Source organism: Drosophila nasuta, chromosome X (assembly GCF_023558535.2).
Source record: "Drosophila nasuta strain 15112-1781.00 chromosome X, ASM2355853v1, whole genome shotgun sequence".
Classification (NCBI taxonomy): Eukaryota; Metazoa; Arthropoda; class Insecta; order Diptera; family Drosophilidae; genus Drosophila; species Drosophila nasuta.
In genome coordinates, this window is record NC_083459.1 from 24,456,193 (window position 1) to 24,482,623 (window position 26,431).

Sequence of the window (26,431 nt, forward strand, 5' to 3'; positions counted from 1 at the left end):
GTGAGAGAGAGGGAGAGGAAGGGGGCGGGGGCGACACACAGTCACATATATGTACATAGAGTTGCGACAGTCGTCATAATTGGCTCAATTGAAGCCACAAACAGCTATCAAGCGTCCTTAATCCTTTTTGCCCAGCCACAATCCCATAATTCAGCCGCAACTCTCGCGCCCCTTCGACCTAAGCAAGTGCCACGCCCACCCAAACACAAAGATAGAGAGAAAGAGAGAGGGAGAGAGTGAAAGAGAAGAGGAGATGCGACGGAAGCTGAGCAGACCGACGTTCGTAGACTGACGCATGTCATTCAAGTGGGCAAAGTGAAAGTGACGTCATCATTATCGTCATCGTCATCGTCATTATGTTACATATCGCATAAAGTCATCTGGCTTTCTTGTCATCTGGCTCTTGAAATCCAATTATTTGGCTGCCCAAGTTACTTACTCAAAATGAAACCGGAATTGAAAGCGCAAATACAACAAAAATTCTACAACATACTATACATACATATGCATATACTATATAGATGTTTGCCAGTGTGTGAATCAGAAAATACTAAAAATACTGAGACTGAGAGTGGCACATAAAAGGCGCAGCGGGTGGGAGGGAGATGGAGGTTCAAAATAACGACAACCAAGTAAATATGTAAAGAATTTTTCCTATGTGTGCGTTAAGCAAAAACGCTAAAACACTAAAAAAGAAATAATAAAAGTGGAAGGAAAACCGAAAGCAAGAAAATAAATGAAAGTACTCACACACACACACACACACACATCTACAGCACTTGGCTCTTCATATTTAAATGAAAACTAAAGATAAGTAATCTCAACTTTGGGTGCGGTTTTCTCTTCTCTTCTTTTTGCTTCTCCATTTCCATTTCCTTATTCTGCTTCCACTTCTTCTCAGTTTTATTTTTTTTTTTTAGAATACCCTACAGCTATAAAATGCCGTCAAAGGATACAAGAAAGCACGAGTGTGAAGCACAGGTGAAAACTCATTCAAATCTCACACAAAACTTAAATGCTTCAAACATTTATTGCGAAAATAAAAGACTTTGGATTTTCTAACAAACTTTTTTATATGTGCTTAGTATATCGTATACCATAAGTTAGATTTAGTATATTGTATATTATATATACCAAAAGGTAGATTTAGTATATCGTATTCCAAATTAAATACATTTAAATTCATTTTGATTGATCAAATTTGTTAGTTCTTATTTTATTTTCAAATTATACATTTTCGTATTTAATATTGATCATATTTTGTTTTTCTTTCTTCTTTAATACAATTATTTTAGTTTTTTAATAATTTCGCAATATATTTTGAATTTTTTTTAGTTTTTAATAAGTTTAGTTTTCATAATCTATATTTTGAATATTAAGTATTGATTATACATACTTTTTGTAATTTTCATCTTTATAAATTTTTGTGTAATTTTAGTTTTCATATGCTTTATTAAATTTACATTTATGCTGTTCTTTGTAGGGTCCAAAAGTTGATTATTTATGTAACTCTTAACAAATTTACTTTTAGTTATGTGCATAATAAAATATTATTTAGGTATTTGTAAGGGTTACAATTTACTTATTTTTATTTGTTTTATAATTTTTAATTTAATTTTCATATTTTTTTTTATTATTATTTGATTAATTATGTAGGTAAAATTTTTAATGTAATGTATGATTTTCTTTTTTAATTGTTTTCATTTTATTTTTATAATTTTTGTACTCTATTTTTATTTGATTTATATATCAATTTTATAATTATTCTTTTTCTATTATTTTAGTTATCATTATTTTTTTTTTTTATTCATGTTAGATTTCTTATTATTATTTTATCTCTGAATTTATTTTGTATTTATGTTAGATTTTCTATTATTATTTTATTTATGAATTTATGTTAGATTTTATTATATTTTTATTATATTTGTTATTAATTTATTTTTATATTTGTCTTCGATTTTCTATTATAATAACATTATTTTATTTATGAATGTATTTTTGTATTTATGTTAGATTTTCTCTTATATTGTTATTATTTAAGTTATTCATTTATTTTTGTATTTGCGTTCGTTTCTATTATTATGTTATTAATGAATTTATTTTAGATTTTCCCATTTCAATTGTGCTATTATGGGCATCATTTAGTCTAATTATTTTAATTGAGTTTTGAAATTTCAATATATTTTTTTTATAATATTATGATATATTAATAATTATTAATTTCTAAAATTATTAATTATTAATAAAAACAAGTAAATATTATACAAATTTATTATTGAAGCATAATAAAGCTGAAACCCACTTGGACTAAAGAGTTTCTGACGATCAAAAGGTAAGTGTTAGTCGCTCAATTTGCTTCCTCTTCTTCCATTGTGTTGGCTTAAATCAAGTAAGCTCCACACACACACACACACACGCACACATGTATGTAGAGGAACACACGCACACAGTGGCTTTTGGTTGTGTGGCGTAAATGTTGGCTCCTACTTACGAAACCTACAAATTTTCTTTAAATTAAGCATAATGCGCGCTGACTAACTAAAAGGCGCACGCACACACGCATACACACACACACACACACACACACAGACACAGAGTGAGGCAGTTACAGTCTGAGATAGAGGCATTCTACTCATTGCCGTTAAATCCAAATATTTGTTTATAAAATCCTCCATAACATGCCCCTTCTCTTTCTTTCGCTCTCGCTCTCTCGTCTCGCAACCTGACCTATGAACCCGCGTTCGCAGTACGTGCCTGTGTGCTGATGCTTGAGCTTTGCTCCTTGGCATCTCTTCCTCTTCTCCTCCTCCTTCGCCTCCTCTTTCTCTTCCCTTTTTCCAGTTGCCGTTCTCCATTACATTTTCTGCTTTTTACTCGCTTATTTGTCAGCCGTAACAGTTACAGTCTATCTGCATAGTAAGCACACACACACACACACACCAGTTATTATATACATACATGTGTGTGTGTGTGTGTGTGTACTTATGTGTGATGCTGTCCTCCTCTTTCAATTGAGGCCTTAATCAGTTTGGCTTTCGCATTTTGTGCGCTGCGTAATGAAAATGCGACTCACAAAGCCGAAGCAGCTCTCTAAGACTAAGTAGAATTGGTTTAATGCTAAGTAGATTTTCTCCTTAATGTGTCTGCGGAGCGTAAGAGTGAGACGGCACGACGTCACGTGTGGAGAGTTAAGCTCAGAGTTGAGAGTTGTGAGTTGTGAAGAGAGTTGGAAGAGTAAAGCTCGAAGCTCAAATGCACTGACAGGCTTAAATGTCCCTCTTCCTCTTCCTCTTCTCATTGCTGTTGTTGATCAGGTGTTTATGCATGCGTATTCGTTTGTGTGTGTGTGTGTGTTTGCCACGCCCACAAAAACAAGGCAAATTGAATGAGCGAAGCTGGAGAAGGAAAGGGAGAACAACAAAAACAGCTGCTGTCGAGTTGTTTTCGTCATTGTTGTTATTGTTTCGTAACTTGCGTGTCACACACACACACCCCTATACACACACCCACAAACACACACACACACATACACATATAGCTGGTACACGCAAACTGACAAACTGGAAGGCGTTATCAATGGCAGCACTGGCGACACAGATCCTGCCTCTCTTCTTCTCTCTCTCTCTCTCTTTCCCTCTCACACATATGGAGAATACACAGACACAACATAAAACAAAATAAATTGCGCATATTCTGAAACATCTAATGCCAATGATGTTAATTGGATTTCTTAATTAAGTTGAAAAGCAAAACGAGAAAACGACAAAACGAAAAGCGAAAACGCAAACCAAAAAAAAATAAACCACCCAACAAAATTATGACGATTTCCATCCACAGAAAAGAATAATAATAATAATATTAAAACTATGCTAACCTTTTTTTTTTGTTTTTGTCGCATAAAACATTTTTACGACGCAGCATAAAAACATCGATAAATTCCACTGTGATTCAACAGGGGCAACAAAAAAAAAAAAAAATAAAAATAACTGGGCAACAGCTTTCACCAATAAATACAATTATGTTGAGTCGACAAATGAAACTGGCATTCGAAGCAGACTTTTCCTTTCCTCCTCTGCTTACGACAAGTTTATGCCTTGTTTATTATGCCAGGCCAGAATATGCAAATTTCTAATACTTTGCATATCAAAATGTGTTTTCAGGGCAACATTTTTGTTGTTGTTGCTCTAGATTGAAACTGACCTAGGCATAATAAATAAATATGCATATTTTGGCTTCAATCACTTACAATCAGACAAGAGTCACAAAATTTGCCAAATGCCAAAGTTCAGACTCAAAACTAACCTACGCTTATGACAAACAAATGCGACATTTTATCAAGAAATTCCATTAGAATTTGTCACATTCACTTAACATTCATGTTGAAAGAGTTGCTTGAAAATTCATTGATTCACAGTGAGAAATGTTATGAAATTGTCATGTTAAAAACGTTACAGTTGAGTAAAAGTACAAAATTCTTTAAAAAAAAAAAATACCAAATTAATATACCAACTAAATACTGATATGATTAAAAAAGTTATGTATATGCAGTATAACGGCATAACAGAAAATTATACCAAATTCATATACCAAATATACTGATGATATACCAAATGATATACATATGCGGTATAGCAGCATACTAAAAACTAAAATTCAAAATTAATAACTTTTAATGTAATATTATAGCAGAATATGCCAAATTTATATACCAACTAAATACTGAAAATATACCGAATTAATATACCAACTAAAACTGAAAATATACCAAATTAATATACCAACTAAATACAGAAAATATACCAAATGATATACATATGCGGTATGGCAGCATATTAAAAACTAAAATTGAAAATGAATAATTTTTAACAGAATATTAAAACTGAATATGCCAAATTAATATACCAACTAAATACTGAAAATATACTAAATGGTATACAAGTGCGTTATAACAGCATATAACGTATGTATAATATAAAATTAAAAATTTCTCGTTTTTAGCAGAAAATTATAACAAAATATACCAAATTGGTATACCAAAATATACCAAATGATATACATATGCAGTATAACAGAATATTACAAATTCTTACATTACCATTTACTATATTTCATTAGCTTTCAATGCGTAGTAAAAGCAATTATGATATTTGGTTAAAAGGTTAACTCAAGAATTTTTCAAGTACGTAATTTTCTCAATTTCCAAAAGTTTGTCTTTAAATGTTTCGAACATAATTTGTATCCCTACGTTTTATACCAAATATAGTTTTTGGTATGTTGTTGGTATATTACATTGATCATATAAGAAGTTTATTCTCACAGTTGTTAGTATATTTAATATACTTATGCGTTGTTCTTTGAATTTAACTTCACTTCACGGCAATTCAACAATATTTATGCAATCAAGCAGAATGAGCAACGCTTTTCGCTTATCGTGTGATATTCGAAAGTAATGCAGTGGGAACATTTTGCAATGCAAAACTATTTTTACTCGAATCGCTTTTATAAATATACATAGTTGAAATAGTTTTTACTTGTTTTTTTGTGCTTTTTTGATGCAATCAACTGATGACCGATTAGAATGTCGCATAGCTCGAAATGTCAAAGTCATTGGCATAGTGAATGTGTGGTATATACTAAGTTTTACGAAGGCGGACAGACAGACAGACAGACAGACAGACGGAAAACAGAACGAAATGTTCTTCAAATTTATTTCCGACAGAGAGAGAAACAGATACAAAGAGAAAGAGAGAGAGAGAGAGAGTTGAACATGTGGGGCATACACGTAAATGTCTCATTTGGCTTATGGGTCCCGCAGTGCCATTGCCACGCCCCTTTTTTCTGTTTCTCACCTGGTCACACACACACACACACACATGTGTGCATGTGTGTGTATTTGCAAGTCAGTCGCGGCATTAACATACTCATTGTGGAGCCCTTTTACGAGCGACGCGTCGCGTCGGCCGCACGGACACGCATCCAACACATTAGAAGCTTTCACCACAAAAACACACACACACACCCACTGGCACACACTCATGAGCACATTGTGTGCTTGTGAGTAGAAGGAAATTGGTGGAAATTATCGAGTTTCCTATACAAAACGCGTCTGACACGCAAAACGACGAGCGACGAACGTCAGACGTTTGCTCAAGAGCTGTGACTGAACTTAAATGCTCTCCTTTATTCCTTCGCTTGTCTGTGTGTGTGTGTGTGTGTGTGTGTGTGTGTGTGCTTCGTTTACTCAACAACAGGGTATGCACAGTTGCTGAACAAGTTCAGCATGAAACAGCACTGAATGCAGACATCATTAATATGAATAACATCATCGATATGAATAATTAGATAACTAAATACGTCGACTGAGTATTTGAAATTTAATTATATTCTTTCTAATGATAATCGACTAGTTCAATACCGAAATTCTTCAATTGAACATTACAACTTAATAATCAATAAAAAAAAAACAGTAAAAAAAGAGTTTCTTTTAGTTAATTTCACAGAATTTATCGTTTATAAATAAATATTGTATTATAAATTTCAGTATTTTTGTGTAATTTCAGTATTTATCAAGTTATTGGTATATTTTTTCATAGTTTACAGTATTTTTTTTTTAGTTATATCAGTATTTTGAATGTTTTTGGTAAATTAAAGATAAATTTCAGTATTTTTCAAAAGTTATTGAAATACTGAAATTAGTGAAAAATACTGATTGTTTTTCAGTCTTTATGAGTAATTGTAGTATTTTATAAGTTATAGGCAAATTATATTATTATAATTTATATGATTTTGGAGTAGTTTCAGTACTTTGAAAGTTATTGGTACATGAATTATGGATTTCAGTATTTTTGAGTAAGTCTAGTATTTTTGAAAGTTGGTATTGATCAAATAAGTATAGTTTACTAATAATATAGCAAATATTTAGCAACGAATCAAGCTGACTTTGAGCCTCACTTGACATGAAGAATGATTCGCTATAGCTTTTAGAACTGAGCTTTCAGTAAAAACTATGTAAAAGAGGATAGATTTTGGCATTTTAAATGAATGAATACATAATAACAAATAAGTGTGTTATAATTTAGGAAATATTTAGCAACGAATCAAGCTATAGCTTTAAAAACTGAGTTAAAATTGTATAATAGAAGATTCAATTGATACGAGAACTTGACAGTCTACATCTAGTACTTCAGCTATAGTATTTTAGTATATTAGTATAGTATTTTAATTAATTAATAAATGCCTACTAAAAATTTCGAGCTCTATCTAGTATTTTAGGTCTGTCTTGAAAGATTCAATTGATATGAATATTTTTTAGCCTAAATTTAATATTTTTGGTATTTTTCGGTATATTAATTTAATACTGAATTCCTGCTTAAAGCTCTGACTTTTCTCAAGTTCGCTTTTATGTATCTAATTTATCATTTTAAAATTTAACAACTAAATACTGAATAGCTTAAATATCTAAACTAAATTTATCGAGAATCTATTGTTTCCCAAACGCTACACTTTATAATTTAATGACTTAAATTCAATTTCTGTTAATGTTGTAATATAATGTTCACTATACAATTTGACAATTAATTTTTTTACACTAACGAGTGTTGCGTTGTCGAGTATACTCGACTTTAGTGTGCAAGAAATTGTACTTGTTGTTCTCAGAGTTGGAGTTGGAGTTGAAGTTGCTGCCTATTGCTTTAACGACAGCGATTAGATTTGGGTGCGGGTCTCCACACACACACACACACACACATCTTTGAGTTACCCCCTACTACGCGTGTGTGTGTGTGTGCACATGATTTCGTTTGTGTTGCCTAATAAATTTAGCGTAATTTACGTTTAGTTGAGGTTTAGGTTTTGGCCACATTTTCCTTTCGTTTTCCCCCTTTCCAGTTGCTTTTATTTTTTTCTTTTTCCGTTTTTTTTGTGTATAGTATTTCCGTCTCGAGTGCAGGAAATTCATAATGAAGTGTTCGCTTTGTTGAAGCTTAATTAGGCGTATAAGTAATATTTTCAGTTTGTGTGTGTTTTTTGTGTTTCTTCGTTGAGGGGTTGGAAGTTGAAAACTTTGAATTAGTAAATTAATTCACCCCGAGTGCACAATTCGGTCACAGTGTGTGGAAAGGGAGAAGCACACTTCACTTATCACTTTTATCGATGCAACAATAGTCTCTCTGATTATTATTAGTTGTAGTGTGTTGCTTTAATGAACTACTCTCTCACTCTCAGTATCGTTTGCTTGATTTTCTTGTCATATATATTTTGTTAGTTGGACGCGTGCCAAAAGTGGCGCATCCAATAAATAATGATAACTTGACAATGACAAGAGAAATACTGTTGTTGTTGTTGTTGTTCTTGTTGTTGTCTCTCAACCCTTAATGCAAGACAGAGAGAGAGAGAGAGAGATAAGTCGAGACTTTGTAGCTTGCTTTGGGCGCATTGTCATTGCAGGTTGTTATGATCGAAAATCAATATATAACTAACCCCATTGTTGTGTGCAAGTGTGAAGCCCCCATTTTTTTGCTGCCCCCTTTTCAAGACATGTGCCACTTTGAGCTCTGCATGTGTGTGTGTGTGTGTGTGTGTGTGTGTGGCAAGACAAAGTGCTTGCCACCGTACGAAGAAGAACCACTTTTCAATTCCAATTCAATGCATTGTTGGCTTTGCCATTTCAAATAAATAAAATATATATCCCCAAAATGGGGGCGTTACAACCGTTGACGTTTCACGTGCTAACGCCTCATGCTTTCTGCTTTTTCCTTTTTTGATACCCTTGCACAACAATCTTCCATCCGTCTGTCCGTCCGTCCGGCCTTCTGCCTGCCAAATAGTCACTCAATTTCACAGCTATTTTATTGAAATTTCTCGGGTACAGCTTCGTACAGAGTTGCGAGCAGATTGATAGCTTGGTTATATCATTGAAAGAATCGTTTAGTTTCAGCATGAAACCTATTTGTTTATTTTTATTTCTCTTTTCTTTTTTTTTTGGCACATTCAATTGCCATTTATCAAAGTGAATTTGAAATCCATTTTTAGATGCAATTTGCATGATACAAATTTGCTCAACTATTTTTCTAAACTTTATAATTATTATCTAAAATTTCTAGCCTACTTTTTTGGGCCTCTGAATTGCATTGATCTGGTTTTTAGTATTTTATACGTTCTATGGTATATTATGAATGTATGGCAAATATATTTTTTGGTATAATTTCAGTATTTTTCGGGTATTCTTTGGGTATATTCGGGAAATAATAACGTATTCGCATTAGTTGCATTGGTAGAAAATCTAATAATTTATTTGGTATATAATATCGATATACCAAATGTAATTTTTGATAAAATCGCAATATTTTTTGGTATTATTGAGAAAATAATAGCGCATTCGCATTGCTTGCATTGGTTGATAATCTGGTATATTTTGTACTCTGTGGTATCAACACACCAAATTATAATTTTTGGTATAAATTTAATATTTTTCGGTATATTGGGAAAATAAAATCGCATTCGCAATCTGGAATATTTTACACTCTATGTCTCTCTATATTAATACGATAATACCAATTATCACAAATTTGGTATATTTGGGTATAATTTTGGTATGATTGAAAAATCATTTCAAATTTGCATAAGTTGCATTTGCAGATAATCTGGTGTATTATATACTCTATGGTATCGATATACCCAACATACTTTACAGTATAATTTTGGTATATTCAGAAAATACTCTCGCAGTTACATGAGTTGCATTATTCGATAATCTGGTATATTTTATACTATATACCAAATGTTATTTTTGGTGTAAATGTAGTATTTTTAGGTATTAGTTCGATATATTTTGAAAATAATGGCACACTCGTAATATGGTATATATTCTACTCTATCGTATCGCTATACCAAATATATTAAATAGTACAAATTTAGTATTTTTCGGTATTATTTTAGTATATTTTGAAAATAACGTTACATTTGCACTAAGAAAATGCGAGTTGAGCACACTCAACTGTAGCTTCTTCACTTGTTTTAATGCCCAATTCCTATTTGCAATCTCTTTTTTCATTTGTTATAGCTTAAATGTGATAGTTTGCCTGTTGTTCTCTGCTTCATTGATCAAGTTTTACTAATGAAAAACTAGGTTTCTATATATACGCACCATTTGTATGCCAGCTCGAGTTGAGGGCATTAACCATTTAGCATATTTACATATCTTATTACATATTTTTTCGAGCAACCCACAATCAACATAATGATGAACACGATGATGATGATGTTGGCGATGGTGCTCGAGCGAATCGAGTTAACATTTGAGTTGAGTTAAGATGGACTTTTGTTTTCGTTGTTGCGGTTGTTGCAACATGTTGTAAAGTGCGCGCATTTTCATTAAAATTTCCATGCAAACTCACAAGTCAAATATTTGCGCCCCCATTTTCCACACACACGCATGTGAAATGACCAGAAAGCAAATAACATCAATGCTCAGCTTATGGGCCAAAGCGGTTGCGGACAGAGGGGGGAAAGGGGAGACACAAAAATGGAGAGGGGGGTGGAGGGCGCATAGGTCAGCGCTAAGCAAATAATTAATAAACAATAGCCCAAAAGACATAGACAAACGATATGCGACCATTAAATTGGCCTTGAATCGAGTGTTCTCTCAATACCCGGCACTTAATACCGAAATCACGGGTATATCAAATTAGTGGCAAACTAAAAGTGTCACTGAAAGCCTGTTCAAAAGTAAAGCTAAAGAGCTGCAACACTTCATTTTGTTGTCAATAATACTGAGGGTCAAAATAAGTTTCAGTTTATCGCCAATCGTATTTAAACAAACAAAGTATTAAAGTTAGTATAAATGATTATAGAACATTTTACTACGATTTCAGAATTTCTGGTTTGTTTTCTCTCAAATGCTGCATAAATTTTTTGTTAAGCTTTACACACGTAATTAAAAAATAAGCAGCTTCTTTTTGAAAAAGATAAGAAATTGAAATATGCAGTATACTCAATAATATACTGCATATACTGAAATGGGAAACCTCACGAATTTGTCAAGCTGAAAACAATCCTATTCCATTTTAAAATGATTAATTAATAGGTATATGCAATATACTGAGTAATATACTGAATATACTAAAGTATAGCTCTTGACCATTTTTTTTAGCTCACATAACTAAAAACAATTATATTCTATTTTAAAATAAATAAGTAATTTATATATGCGATATACTGAATAATATACTGAATACACATTGGACGGTTTAAGCTCAATTTAAGTACAAAATTATCCTTTAATTAATTTATGCAATATACTGAATAATATACTGAATGCTTAATAATCATAAATTGACATATGCAATATACTGAATCCTCACTCATTTTTCAAGCTCTCGCTTAACTAAAAAATGAGAATTTTCGTTTTTAAAATAAATAAGTAATTGATAGACGCCATATACTGAATAATATACTGAATGTGCACAATTTTCAGGCTCTCGTCAGTAAAAAGTAATCCTTTTCTTTTTTAGAATAAATATACAATGGATATATGCAGCATACTGAATATACTAAAGTCCTGCACTTTTGCCAAGCTCATGTTTCAAAATAGATAAGTGATTTATATATGCAATATACTGAATAATATACTAAAAATACAAAATCTTGGTTATTTGCGAAATATTGAAATTCATGAGAGAAAAGTTTTGTATAAATAAAAGAAAAAGTTAAGCAAGTGCTTAGCAGTCATAAATACACTCGACAATCGCGCTTTTTTTTTGTATACTTTGGTCAAGGTAAAAAGCGCCAAACCTCCTTTATATCTATCTCTGTCTCTGTCTCTGTCTCTGTCTCTGTCTGTGTCAGTGTCTTTGTCTCTGTCTGTGACTCACGGGCTGTGGTAATTGTTAAGGCGGTTACCTGAGCAGGTGGCCGCAAGCTTGCTCAATTATCTTCATAGGAATACCTCGAATATGAGTGCGCACAAAAAAAAAAGAAATTATTGACAGCCACAGGGAGGAAAAGAGCGAGAGAGACAGAGAGAAAGAGAGCGCGAATAAGAGAGGAAGAGGAGGAGGAGAGGAGAGCTGCCTCTTCAAGTGTTCAATTACACAATCTCGCTGGCCAATTTCGTTTCAATTACAATGATTTGCTGGGGTCGATTCGATCGACGAGTGAGACTCGATTCGATTCGAATCGACTCGACTCGAATTTGGCTTAAATTGGACATGCGGTCAGGGCCACGTGCTAACAACAAGAACAACAGCAACAACAACAAGAACAACAACAATGGCAACTAGAACAACACACAACTTTGGGGAATTTTCTATTTACATACAAGTCACAACAGCCTTTCTCTCTCCCTCTCCCTCTCTCTGTCTCTCTGTCTCTCTCTCCACTTTGTTTGGCCAAAAGAATATCAAAAACCGTTTAGACGGCTCGTGACTCTGCGCACTCAATGAGCTGTAGAAAAGCGCCTCTGCCTATGGTATATATATGTATGTATATTTAGTATATATATATACCATATAAATACATACTATATGAATAGAGAGGCCTGGACACGTGCACAATGGCTTGCCACACACATTTTAAACGAAACGAACGAAACGAAATGAAACGCGCACAAAAATGAGTTGCGAAGAGAGATGAGCAGAAGGAGAAGGGAGAAGAGACAGAGAAGGAGGAGGAAACAAACACGTATGCAGATTAGTCGACAACAGAGAGTCTTGTGGCGCCATCTATTGATGGTCGGCCTCTTTTGTGTCCAACGCCCCTTAAGGAATGTGTGTTGGTGTGTGTGTGTGTGTGTTTGTATGTGTGCTGGCCACATTAGAGCTAACCATCCACCAACTATTCGCTACTATGTGGAAAGGACACGCGTCAAAGACGCGCACGCAGTTACGACTTTTGCTCACTTTTTGCTCTCAAGTCCATTTATCGTGTTGGACACTCGACATTTTGATCCTTTGTGCAACTGGACGCAAAAACATTAAACTGCACTCGGATAGAAAACGCTTTCAAAATGCTTATGTCTTTTTTACAGTTCTGAAAACTGAAAAGCCATCGAGTAAATATGCCAGCTCAAAGAATGAGCTCAAAATAGTTCAACAGATCATTAAAGCAACGAATGTAAACTTCAATAAAGCTTAGTATTTTCCTCTAAGAATGAATTACAAGTAAAAAGCACTAAATTGTATGAAGTACTGTACTTATATACCAAATGTAGTATTTGGTATAACTTTAGTATTTTTTTGGTATATCAATTTAGTATACTTCAAACATTATTACGATTATTTGTATTATAAACAAATAAAAAGTAATATACATTGAATTTGGTAGTAGATATCTACATACCAAATATAGTTGTTGGTATAATTGTAGTATTTTTTGGTATACTCGTTTAGTATTTTTTTTGGTATAAAAATTTAGTATACTTCAAACATTACTGCGATTATTTGTAGTATGAATAAACAAATAGAAAGTAATATAAATTGAATTTGGTAGTATATTAACATACCAAAATTTAGTTGTTGGTATAATTGTAGTATTTTTTGGTATATTCGTTTTCGATATAAACAAATAGAAAACATCAAATTGAATTTAGTTCTATATTTATATACCAAATATAGCTTCTGGTATAGTTTCAGTATTTGTTTGGTATATTCGTTAGGTATTACAAATAATTATTACGAATGTATGTAATATAGAAAAAGATATAATCGAATTGAATATCAATCTACATACCAATTATAGTATTTGGTATAAATGTAGTATTTTTTGGTATATTCGTTTGGTATTTTTTGAAATATATACAACTAGAAATTATGAAATTGAAAGTGGTAGTATATTTAAATATCAAATATATTTGTTGGTATATTCAGAGAATTTTTTTTGGTATATTCGTTTGTAATATAAACAATTGAAAATCATCAAATTGAATAGAGCAGTATACCAAATATAACTTTAGTATGTTTTGGTATATTTTAAAGATTTTTATAACTATTTTAAATACATAAATTCAGCTTCACTTTATTAATTTCCTTAGAGACAATAACTTATTTTCTTATTAAGTATAAAAGGTTAATTCTCAAAATAGAATTAACTACTCAACGATTTCCATATCTCGAGAGAGATTTAAAAATATAAACCCTGCATTTCTTTCACCCAGCTAAGTAAATACTTAAATAATGTGAAATGAGTAAGAAAAGTGTAAATTGGAGTAGGAAAACTTGAATATTTGAGGAATACAATAACAAAGCTAGAGAATTCTATAAAACTTTATTTAAGCATTAAAGAGAGTAAATGTTTTGTTTGAAAAAGAGTTTAAATATATTCGATTTTATGTAATGCAATAAGTGAATATAGCACAACAAATCAATATCAGGGGTAAACAACTCTAAATCGAAGTTGAAGTTGGAAAGCTTGGGGCACATTTTAACGCACCTTCTATTTGTATCTGCACAACAGAGTAATTGAAGGGTGAAATTGATGATAATAGTGAATGAATGTGAATGAAAAAAATGCATGTTCCGCTTGAATAAATGCGTGTGTGTGTGTGGAGGAATGAGGAAGCAACCACGCAAACACAAGTCGTTTGTCAAGTGAAGTCCAACGACCGACGACCGTCGACCATCGACAATTGTGCCAATAACTTTATGAAAATGCCAGAAGCAGTTGGCAGTGCAATTGCAATTGCAGGTAGGTAAGTGCTCGAAGCACAGTTGACATGTGACAGCAATCGAATCAAGAGGCGGAGCTGAACAAAAAATGGGCAGAGAGCGAGAGAGGGGAACGAGAAAAAGGACGACTGTCTAGTCTATGTGAAAACTGAGCTGAGCTGAGTTTAAGGACAAACATTGACAATTATTTAGGGTTTAAGGCTGAGAGAAGAGAGAGTCTCCGTTTGTCACTGACAACTAATTACAGTCTGGCTAACAGCAAATGACAACCATGATTGATTACCAATAGTTGATATAGCGCCACAGAGAATATCAAACAATTAAACAATATCATTATAATTACTCATAACAGTGGGGTCAATACACAACAAATGTGAACAGATTGCACTCTCTTAGTCATCGACAACATTAAAAAAGAAATTCAAGTCAATGCACCTCTCACCTTGTATTCAACTCAATTTCAACGTATTTAAATATTTAGAAAGACGAATGTGAATGGCGTGTTTGGCAGTTGCTTGGCATATTAAATATGCTTAACATCCTCACATCATTTATTCACTTCAATTGAATGTTATATTTATGCAAGAATTATATAAAATAGGCTGTCGTTATTATAATAATAATGAAACTCAAGTCTAATAATAGTAATAATCATCACTTATAAGGAATCTACAAAAGCCTTCTTCAGTTACGATTATAATGCAATCAGCCATTCGTTGCGGTTGAAAATAAATCCAGCGCATAAAAATAGCAGCCTAATTATGCTACCAGCTGATTTTCCGCACATTAATGCGTGTCTGATTAAAACGAAATTTGTGTTTATAATTAACAATCTCAAGTACACTTGCTCCACAAATCTATGGCTGCCATAGTTTTGATCCCCTTCCATCCCAAACATAAAAAAACACTCGCACAGCACACAAAATTCAACTTGAACTTTTGGAGAAAAAGTGGCCGGGAAAGTTTTGTGCTACCCTTAAGGCTTATATACGGCTTTTTAGCTGGCGTAACAAAAAAATAATGTATATGTATATATACCCAAACTTTTAAATGAAGCCGGCGCAAACTTTTTTAGTTAAAGGTACAATATTTTTTTCTGCATTTTTAATAATTTACGAGAGAACACAAATTGTGTGAGTGAGTGTGTACGTGTGTGTGTGTGTGTGGAGGGAAGGTGAAGCAAATCAGAGCCCTTAACACATTTCATAACAATTATGATTATGCGTTGCATACTTTATGGCAACATGACGTATACGCAACGTGCAAAGCAAAGGCAGCGTAACGCATACGCAACGTTGTACCTACACACACACACACACATTATTCGCCAGCTTTCTTTTTTTTTACTTATTTCTTTATTTTGTGTTTAGTGAGTTTTTCACGTTTCGCTGCTCACTTCATGGCGTTGTTGTTATCTGTCAGATGTATGTGTGTGTGTGTGTGTGTGTTACATACATAAGCCTTACATAACGAGCGCGCAGTAGGAGGCAGACTTCCCTGCACTTCATGTGCGCTCTGTTTATCAAAGCTAGCGAGTTGCATAAGCTATTGAGATGCTGTGTGGCAAAGTTGTGTGTTTGCAACAAAAACAATCTGCCGGCAACGACAGAAACATGTGACAACAAGGCGACCAACAACCCACAAAAACACACACACACCTCCTCTCTAGCTCAGCCTACAACACCACATAACACCACACAACACAACACACACAAGAGTTGCGGAAATGTCAATCAACAAGCCGGAAACTGGCAACTGCCACTGAAACCGGCTTGATGAAGCAGTTTTTTTCTCTTTGCTGTGCCCAACCGGTTTGCCTGCCTCACTAAAAAACACACAAATTGTACGAAAAACAAGAGAAGCTGGCAAAAGTTTTTTTTTTTTTTGCCCAGTGCATACAAATAGGCGTTGATAAGCACGCGATAGCGATAAGGTTTAACTTGACGCATAGCTAATTGTTATGACACTAGCGCCTGGCGGACAATTGCTAGTTGATATAAGAGTGAACTACTCCAAGGTGTGAACTTGCATTTGTGGAGTTAGTCAAATTGAATATCAGTTCACTTGGAGCTTGAAGTTAGTTCAGTGTTCAGAGTGTGTGTTTGAAGAGTTAAAAGATTGAGAATATGAAATTTAGAGTTAAGAGTTTTAGTTAGCGTACTTTTTTGTGTATGCCTCGATGTTGTTGCTGCGCGTCGCTTGCTTCGGCGAGCGGCGGAGGGGGGGGGTTGCGCGGGGTGCCCTTTGCGTTTCTTCCTGTTGTTTACGACATTGAAGCGGTAGCGCATTGGAACATCCGTCGTATCGTTTCGCCTCTCATAGTGCTGCTGCTGTCCGTGTATGTGTGTGTGCTTGTGTGTGTGTTCCGTCTGCTCTTCTCTCCGCTGCTGCCGTTGTTGTTGTTGTTTTATTTTCCTTTTACTGCTGCCGCTGCTTCTTGTTCTTATTTTTGTTGTTGTTTCTTGTATTTTGTTGGAATTTTAATTGTTCTGCTTACGCTTTTCGGCTGCTTGAGAATTGAAAACGAATTACGAATCGAAATTTCTTCCTTTTTCACGTTTTTTCTTTTTTTTTGTTGTTTTGTTATTGCTGGTGCCTCTTTAATCACACGCACACACACACACGCAAACGCAGGCACGCACACACGCACTCACACACACACACACACACACATACAGCATGCACACAATCAGACGCTGGACACATTTGATGGACTCTCGCACACACACACACACACTCGCAGAGACACAAACACACGCGCACTTGAAAAAAAATGTGAAAAGAAAACAGATGAAATTCGCTTGTTGTTGTTATTTTAGTTGTTTAGTTGTTCTTCATTTAAGTAGTTTTTCGTATATTCTTTTTGGCTTTTGGTGTGTGTGGTTCTTTTTTTTGCTTTTCTTTTTATTTATTTTGCCGTTTTTAATTTGGTTAAGTTCGATTGCGATTGATAGAATTATCGGTGCTTTTAGCCTCGTTTGTTGTTGTTGTTGTTGTATGTAGATTTGCTTAGATTTTTATTGTTTTATTGTAAGTACATAATAAGTAAGTGTGTGTATTTTAATGGAGCTCTGCGCTTGCTACGTCAGCCATGGGTGTAAACACAATACAGACTGAATCTTAACTGGCAATTGGCAACGGCAACGGCAAACTGGCAACGCCGACGTCGGCGACAACGATGACGACGACGACGACGACGACGGCGGCAGCGGCAACGACGACAACCATGCACAACTTTCGTAGAGGACGCCCAACGACGATGCCGACAACAACGACGACGTCGACGACGACGACGACGCCGATGAGGACGATGACGAGCAAGTTCGAATTAACTCGACCACAATACGAGCTATGCGAAACGAGACTCTACACACGAGAAGACGAACACAATACGACCGAATGACCGACGAAGCGACGCGACGCGACCGACCGACCGAATAAACGGTACAACCGACCAAGCGACGAAGCGACCGTCAGACAGACAGACAGGGCGGGGGATATACATCGCGTAAGTCGCTCACTCCCACACACACGCACACACACCTCTACAAAACGAAAGTGAGCGCGCGCCCGGCTAAAGCACAAGTTGCGGCTCCAATTCCGACTCTAACTCCAACTCCAACTCCGATTCCAACTCCAACTCAAATGTTGCCAACACGTTGTTGTTGCTGCTATGCATTTGCTTGCTTTGCGCCAAAACACAAAAAAAAAAAAAAAAAATGGGGCGAGGCTCCGTGTCTCTCAATGCCGCAGCTGCCCCATCAACATCAGCTGCTGCCTTTTTTTTTGCACACTTGATTTGTGGCGCCGCTTGCTGATCTCCGCTTTGACTGCAAAATTCATTTATTTGGCCTTTTTTTCTGGTGGCGGCGCGCTTGCCATTTTTTTTCGCTTTTCATTTCCTTGTGTGGCATTTTTTTGACAATTATGAATTGACATTGTCTTAGACGTGTGAATGTGTGTGTGTGTGTGAGTGTTGTCCGCTCTCTTTGGCTTAATACGTGTGCTCGGCGCTCTCTCACTGCTGCGCGTGTCTCTCTCGGCTCTTGTTCTCAGGCTCACTTTTGTGTGCTCGTGCTCGCTCACGCTTGGTGGCTGGGTCTGGTCTGCCTGGATATCGCCATCCCTGTTGTGCGCCTTTGTTTTTGGGTGAACAAAACGGTAACTGGCAACTGGCAACTGGCAAACTGGGTACACTTACACTCGCAGCGACAACAACAACAAACACAATAGCGAAGCCGACGACGAAGAGGAACAGAAGCCGCGGCATCGGCATCGGCAGAGCCAAAGCAGCAGCAGCAGCAGCAGTGGCGACAGTGATGGCAGCGTTAGCAACAACAACAACAATAACACCCACACCAAGAGAGTAGACAAAATGCCGCCTGATAGCGCTTTGGCGTGCCAGAAGCTTGTTCTTGTTGTTGTTTTTGTTGTTGTTGTTGCTGTCGCTGCTGTCTCTGAAAAGTGAACTTTGAGCTTTTGAGCTTGATCTAAACATAATTCGTGCCTGGCACGCGATACGAAAATCAAAATTGAACTTTACAAGTTAATCCTTTACACAACTAAATCTATTTGATACACACGCACACGCAAACATACCAATATTCAATATACCAACAAATATGTATGTAATGTATACTGTATTGGTATATTTATTTGGTGCCTGGCGTTGCCATTTGCTAAAAATCAAATCAAAACAAATAAAGTAGAAATACAAAGAAGAAGAAACAGCAGCAGCCAACAAGAGGTGTAGAAAACGAAGAAGAAGAAGAATAAGCAGCACCAGCTATAGAAGAAATCAGGAATGGCCCAGAGTGGAGGGGGTGGTGGCCAGGGGAGTGGGAGTGCCTGTCTTTTGCATTTCGAGTTGAGTTTGTGCGTCCTTCGCTTGGTCCTGCGCATTGGCAAGCGCCGATTTGCGTAAGGTGCCAGGCACTGGCTCCTTGCTGGCTGCCACAGTCAAAAACACGCCTCGCCCTCGCTTTGGCACTCCCCTTCCCCCACCCCATCACCTTCCGCATACACCGCACTTGGCAGCTTCACACTGAATCTCAATCGGAAAGTTTAGCTGCGCTGCTTCTGCTGCGCGTTTGCTTTGTCATCGGCAATTGTCGTTGTCCTAGTCACGTTGTTCAGCAATATTTTTTAGTTGCTCACATATGTATGCTCGCACCCGTGTGTGTGTGTGTGCTTGAGAGTATGTCACGTTGCGCGTGTGTGTGAGTTTAACTCTCGCTTTGGCGAATGCATCTCCTGCTCCCCACCCCTTCTTCATCTACTTCTTCATCGTCTTGCGCTGACGATGATGAACTTGCAAATGGATTTGCCTGGCAACAAACAACAGCTGATGGATGTGCAAAGTGGCATCTCTCAAACTGAAAGAGCAGCCCAAGGGCATCCAGCAGCTCACCCACTCCAACTCTAGTACTAGTTGTACACACTTCCCCACTCCCTAAAACTCTAGTTGTCCCGCTCACACGCCCTTTGCTTTAATTTGCTACCTATCATTAAGCAAAGTCACACAAATGCTTTTGCCTTTGAGCAACATTCAATTGGACACAAATTGTCAACAGGAGACATTGCAGACTCTCGTCTGTGTATGTGTGTGTGTGTGTGTGTGTGGCACAGTGCAACAATGCAGCGCACACCGTTTGGCGACCCAAATATCAAATGGAAATGTCAACGCAAAACGACAGATAGTCAAAATGTTGTCATGTCAGATTTTGAATAAATCATGAAAATGAAAACTTTATGCATTTGTCAGCCGTTTGTAGTCCCTGTCCTCTCCTCGCCTCTCCCTTTCAACTCCCACAATCACCATCTCTCCCTCTCTCTCTCTCTCTCGTCTTATCGTCCGTTGGCAGCTCTGACTGCAGTTTGCCTAGTTCGATACATTTTTGGGGCCATTGCTCTGCGAGCGTTTTGGGATTAGGCCATGCTCTAAGCCATCCTGCTAGTTGGCATAGACACAAAATGCCAATTGAGCTACTTAATTGCAGGCAAAATGCTTTCCAAATTGAGCCATAAGTTTGCTGCTTGTAATCAAAAGAAAACAGAAACAACAAAATTATTGGCTGCATTCTGGCTATCGATTAAAAACGATAAGCACAAAAAACGATTAGTCGGCATTAGTTCCAATTAACAAACCAGTTCCGAGATTGTGAACTATATTAGTTCAACTGCAGAGATCAGCTGAACTATTGGTTCATTTAACACAACATTTTTATTGAAAGAGATGATTATTTGAAGGTAGCTGATGAAGACAATCAATAGGAATTCGTTAATAATGGGGTTTTATTACAATCGCATCTGCTCAATTCTAGCAATTAGTATTGAATTATTGAGACATTGAAAGGAATATTGTGTATATGAGTCATACTCGAAACCCGGAAGCCACCGGAAAGGGAATCAAATAGGCGAAGCGCTCGAAAAACGTTTAAATACGCTTGCTTCATACATTATGGATGCTACCATGGATAATGGATATGTGAGAGCCAGATATGGCAGATACTACACTATATATATATATATATATATATAGTGTGCACCAGCCCATTATCATTAAATTTTCAAAAGTTCTTTGGACTATTTTGCAGCGCATAATTCTCGGACTCGGACTCGGATAACGAGGCCCGTGTTGCAGCAATAAGTTATTGGCCATTGAGGCCACCTGCCACCTGGATTCCACTGCCAATGACTCCCCCCGGTTCCGCCCCGGCCCCCGCTCCCGTTCCCAATTACCCACATTCGTGGCGAGTCGTCGGCGTCTCAGTTGCCCACTTAAATAACGCAGTCAGGGTCAGACTTCAATATGCATGGCAATACAGGCAGATGGGTCAATGAGGCAATGAGGCAATGAGGCAGAAGAATGAGCAGAAAGAGCAGGAGGGGATGGGAGGAGGAGCAGGACAATGGTCAGTTGCTGGTGGGTTGTGCTGCAATTGAACGGGCGTCGCTCGCTTTCGAGTTGCGTCGCGTCGCGTTAACGCAAACGCCTTAAATATTTCAACAGCAGCAGCAGCAGGAGCAGCTGAAATGCTCATTCCCATCGCTCTGTAACTGGGATTCGATTCGCACTCTCTCTCTCTCTCTTTCGCTGTCTCTGTCTCTCTCTGGTGGCCGCTTGTCGCCACCGCAGGCGCATATAAAATTTATCATCGGCTAAATATGGCATGGCACAACACTGAAGCGAAGAAGGTGTTTGCTTATAACGCACACATGTCGCCCACATTTACTTGCATCGATAATTCATGCGCTGCCCAGCACAACACAACACAACACACAACACAACACTAAAGACACACAACCAAATATAAACTTAGCCAAGGCCTCAAAAAACTGCAGTTAAATAGAGCCAAAAGCAAAAACAACAAAAAAAACTGGCAAAGAACAACACGACGCAAAAAACTATTGAAAAAGTGTGACCAACGCCAATTAACTGTGGCTTTAAAAGTACATTCTAAGCTCAATTTGTATATGCTCTAAATATAATTCATTCAAATGAGTGGGCGTATAGAGGCGTGGTTAACGCAACACAAAGAAAAAGCAACTATTCAAAAAGTGTGACCAACGTTATTAAAAATAAACTAACTGTGGCCAAAAAAAGGGCATTCTAAGCTCGATTATTATAGCTTCTATTCAAATGGGCCCAAAGAGGCGTGGCTAATGCAACAAAAACTATTCAAAAAGTGTAACCAACGCTATTAAAGATAAAATGTGACCATAAAAGGTACATTAAAAGCTCAATTAGTGTAACTTCAATGTAAGTGGACGTAGAGAGGCGTGGTCAAGTTCTATAACAAGCTAAACTTTTACACTTTATGCACAATAAATTTCACTCTACAAATCGCTGAGATCAAAGTCTTCAAACCGATGGACAGACAGACAGAGAAGAGTTTTGGAAAGGTACATTCCAAGTTAAATTAGTATATCTACTATTTGAGTGGGCGCAGAGAGGCGTGGCTAATGCAGCTAAACGCAAAAAAAACAATTGAAAAGGTGTGACCAACGTTTTTAAAGATATAAACTAACTGTGGCCATAAAAGGTAAATTCTAAAAAGTGTGACCATCGTAATAAAAAGTCTATTCTAAGCTCAATTGGTACAGCTTGTATTTAAGTGGGCGTAGAGAGGCGTGGCCAAGGTCTAGAACACGCTAAACATTTACACTTTATGCACAATAAATTTCATATCACTAACTCTTAAAGTCGCTGAGATCAAAGCCTTCAAAGCGATGGACAGACAGACGGACAGACGGCCGGAAAAAGAAGGCTAGAAAAAACGGAAAAATGTTTTGCTTGGTGTAAGAACTCGAACGAACTGCGAACAGCGAACTGAACTGAACTGAGCTGGAACGTTGCCTTAACTCATATGCCATTAATTAAAGTTGGCTAAATTGCTCAAGAATCTGCAATCGTGGCTGGTCATATATCATGCTTGACCAGCTCGCTTTTCATACATTACAGCAACAACAAGAAGTAGAAGGTGAAAGTTCATTGAGTCTTCAAATTGCCCAGAGAGCGAGAAAGAGAGAGGCAGAGCAAGAGAGAGAGAGAGCGAGTCTATCATCCGCGCTTTATTTATGGCTTTGCAACAATATTGTTGATACAAATATTGATAATTATAATGTGATATATTGTTCTCGCCATCATTTCGAATTTATCAAATTTTTGTATCTCACTTTTGTTGACGTTTGCTTTCGCTTTAAATTACGTTGCAATAACAATAACAATAACAACAACAACAATCAATGTTGTTGATTTAAAAACAAAGCTGTTGATAACATTTCTATTTCCACAGCTTGCGTACAAATTCGCAGAAAGGCGGAACGTATACTTAATATCTAAACATGAGAATCAATTGAATATATTTATTTCATTGTATTGCAAATTTATGTGTAATAAATTTCAGGCTCAATTATTGTTTCTATGCTGTTTTCATTCTCTAGCAGGTAATTTCGCTGCATAATAAATAAATAAATTAAATACGGAAGAAAATAATTAAAGCGAACGTTAAGAAAATATGCAGAAATATATCTAATTTACATATTAGATATTTAATTAAACCCCAAGTTGGAAATAAATAATATAAATTTACCAAATTTGCATAAGTGTAATAATAGACAATACAATAGTATTAAAAACAAACGAAATATAAAAACAAAATGATATACAATGCAATTTACAATAACAATTTAAAAAACAAATTGTATTGTATAACACAAAGAAAGCAGTTCATCAAATAATTTAAATGCATTAAATGTATAATACGCTTATGAAAATAAAACTGCACTAATACAAATTTAAATAAATAAGCTTATAAGATATATAGAATCTATTTAATTATTAGTTCATTTTTATTTCTAAATAAGTATTTTACATTTAATGCATTAACATTTCATTTTTATTATTCTCACGTATTTTGAATTTATTTAAATTTAATTATCAGTTACACGGCGCGTATACTTAATGCGTGTATAGGGAATATTTTCTGCAGTACAATTATGTCAATTAACAGTCTGTTACGTAGTAGAACACTGTTAAGCTGCTCTTATCCTAATAACAGTCTGAGTTGAAGCTTAACAGTGTGTCTTTGGCGTTTACAGAATACGACACTGTTAAGTGCGGCAGATCTGTTGTTTAACAGAGTGTGATCACGACATGCGCTGTTACTGTTAAGCTGCGTCAACATGTGCCGCTGATATGTTGACAAGTCGAAAAGAGAGAGGGAGAGAGAGAGAGAAGAGGAAACATAACATTTGTTGTCGTTGTTGTTGTTCTGCACTTGACAACATGATGGCTTGCCACGTGAGTGTTATGTGAGCGCCTCTGTGTGCGTGTGTGTGTGTGTGAGTGCGTGTGTGTATGGGTCAAAAAGGGTATTAAGGGCAGGAGACGAAAAGAATGCGAAGCGTAATGCAATTTATTATAACAACAATAAAATGCCAAGGGAATTTGCGGTCCGTTTAACACACAATTTGGAGTTTGTTTCGTTTACGACGACGTTGCTGCTGCTTCTGTTGTTGACTTGACTCACGTTGCCAGCGTGGCAGCGCAATCGATTTTCAAGTCAACTCAACTCAACTAAACTCGAAAGCAAGTCAAGTCAAAGGTGACGACAGAGAGACAGAGAGAGAGAGAGAGAGAGAGAGAGAGAAGAGAGAGAGAGAACTTGTTTGCTTTTGCGAGTGGAAAGCCAGGAAATGCTCAAGTAATTGACAATGTACCGCTAGACGAGCTAACGCCCCAATTCACTCACCCTTCACTCCCTACTTCACTCACCCCCCCAGGGTTAGAAGAAGTGTTGGCTATTCAAACTTTCCACACCTCTTAAGCACCCAAAAAACAAGAACGAACAACAAAAAAATAACAACACCGAACTGACCCTGACCTCAAAAAAGAAACGAAAACGAAAGCGAAAAAGTGGAGGCTCGAAATTGTGGATTTCATTAGTCAAGTTGAGTTAACTGGGGGATTTGTCAGATTTTATTTGGTGGCACACACTCTTAAGGCCCCCAAAAAACACAATCCCCCAATCCCAATCGCAATCTCAATTTCGGAGACTCGAGTCGCAGGTGCTTCAAGTAATTTTATTTCGAGTATTTCATTTTTCTCTTTGCCTTTCGCTTTGTTTTTATTGCATTTAATGAGAATGAGTATACGCCTAGTGGGCCCCCCTTCGATGTGTTATTGTGTGTGTATTCCAATCACTAATAGAGATGACTTCGCGGCAAATCGATTAGGTCATATGCCAGCAGCACTCTAAACAATATATCAAAGACAATGAACAAAGCAGAAGGAGGATGGAGGATGGTGGAAGAGGAAGGGGAAGGGGAAGAGGAGGATGTTCCACTATACATTTTCTATATTATAGTCTCGAAGTATTTATGGGCATTTGTTTTCGATAGCAATTCCGATACAAATACAAAAATGAATATAGATACAATCATTGCTTCTTTGTTTTGTATATTTTCCACACATATTTAATACCCTTTCATTCCAAATATTTATTTCAATTGCATTTGGAATATCAATAATCAATACATAATTAATTTAGCTTATTTCATCATCATCGTCATCATCATCATCAACACTTCTTAGCCATAAACTTTTCTAGCAATTGCTCTCGCTCGTCTTAATTGCATTGCATTAAAATTTCAATTGTTTTTTCAATTTTACATTTGCTGAGATGACTTTTAACATTTCCTGTTTATATTTCGCATTTTAAGTTGTTTTATTGCTTCTACTTCAAAACACTAAAAGATTAGAAACCCAGTTCTTTTTTTTTGTCTCTCAAAGCACAAATCGAAAAGGTTGAGAAATAATGCCAAAGTAAACGCAATTTATTTGCAACTAAAACACACATTTTGGTGAAATTTGGAATGCACCATTGTTAAATCACCTAAATGAATAATTTCACTTTTTTTAAATATTCCTTTTATTTATCGCAATATTAAAATTGAAAGCAATCTACTTTCTGAATGTAAATTGTATTTATTTTAAGTACTGCAACTAAAACACACAAGTTAATGATATTTGGAATGCGCCACAGCGAAATAATGAATTAATTCCTTAGTTCCAAGTTATGTAGTTTTTCTTTTCAGTAATTTATCACATTATTTAAATTGCTCACAATCAACATTAACATATTTTATAGAGTAAGGAATTTGATGCCTTAGCAATTGATTAAATTGTCGGAATTTTTATGAAACAATAATTTTTGTCGAAATAATTTCGTTAACAAAATGTTTCAAATAAAAATGTGGTACTTCAG

The 26,431-nt window shown here is 36.0% G+C and overlaps 1 protein-coding gene across 27 annotated transcripts in view; it reads right to left on the minus strand.

The window, feature by feature from the left end:
* Positions 1-26,431, minus strand: part of LOC132797280 (small conductance calcium-activated potassium channel protein) — a 107,653-nt gene that overhangs the window by 35,953 nt on the left and 45,269 nt on the right. The window contains exons 1-2 of one of the 27 annotated variants that reach the window (XM_060808944.1): positions 17,699-17,770; positions 16,822-17,166 (exon numbers count right to left, since the gene is read on the minus strand). The exons of 25 other annotated variants lie outside the window; for them this stretch is intronic. The gene's annotated coding sequence lies outside the window, so the exon portion shown is untranslated. Of the gene's footprint in view, positions 1-16,821; positions 17,170-17,698; positions 17,771-26,431 lie in introns of those variants that run through there. One more of the 27 variants, XM_060808943.1, reaches the window with a different exon arrangement.